Raw genomic sequence first — 1,027 nt, forward strand, 5'->3', positions numbered from 1 at the left:
AAAGGTCCTGAGGAGTCAAATGGATGGGTATTAAGGGTTCTGTGAAAGAAAAGGAAATGTCCTTCTAGGTTACAGAAGTCAACACAGAGGGCCTAAGCTTGAATCTAGTGAGCCTGACTCACAAACAACCCTGTTTTGTACATTTGTGTTAGGGAAGTTCCAGAAAAACAGAAAAGAAGTAGAGACTATTTTGCTTTAGGGAGATGGGGTGGGGAATTTGTGGGTGGAGAAACCACAAATTCTGCGTGTTTCTGGTCCCTGGAATTTCTGGGTGAGGGCAACGGGCTTGAACTCCTCGCACTGTGACCTTGGGTGTGGTGCAGTGGCTTTGGAGCCAGACCCCTTTTCAGCTGTGTGTTCCCGGGCATGTTACTTGGCATTTCTGTGCCTCAGCTTCCACACCTGTCCAGTGAGATAATAATAGTGCCTCTACCTAAGGTTGTTGTGAGGGAAAGTGACTAAACATATATAAGCGGTTTAGGCCTTTAGTTAACGTTGCCTAAATATCTGTTGATCAATTCTAACGTCTTTTTTCAGCTGGTACGCCCTGGGAGTCAATGATCCTTTTCTGTCACTCTCTCCGATATTATGTAATAAAACTTCTGGCCCCAAATGCTGACCCGAAATGAGGTAGTGCCTCATTCAGAACCGGCAAATACAGCACCGTTATATCCACTTTGTTTGCCTTTCTAAGCAGCATACACCTGTAAGGGACTTTTATCAACAAGGGCGAAACACAGACGTCTTCGATGAAGTAAAGCTTTGCCAGGAATTCAACTCGCTGGACTCGGGTCCAGGCATCATTTAGGCTGAGGTTTTCCTTTGAGGCTTCATGGTTCCCATTAGGTGGCGTGTCACTTTCTCACTTGTGTTTCTGCCGCTTCCTGCTTCTCTTGCGTATAAATCAATGGTGCTGGGAGAAGCTTCTAGAACAGCGGTTCTCAACCTTCCTAATGCCACGACCCCTTAATACAGTTCCTCATGTTGTGGTGACCCCCAACCATAAAATTATTTTTGTTGCTACTCT

Source organism: Hipposideros armiger, unplaced genomic scaffold, assembly GCF_001890085.2.
Source record: "Hipposideros armiger isolate ML-2016 unplaced genomic scaffold, ASM189008v1 scaffold_246, whole genome shotgun sequence".
Lineage (NCBI taxonomy): Eukaryota > Metazoa > Chordata > Mammalia > Chiroptera > Hipposideridae > Hipposideros > Hipposideros armiger.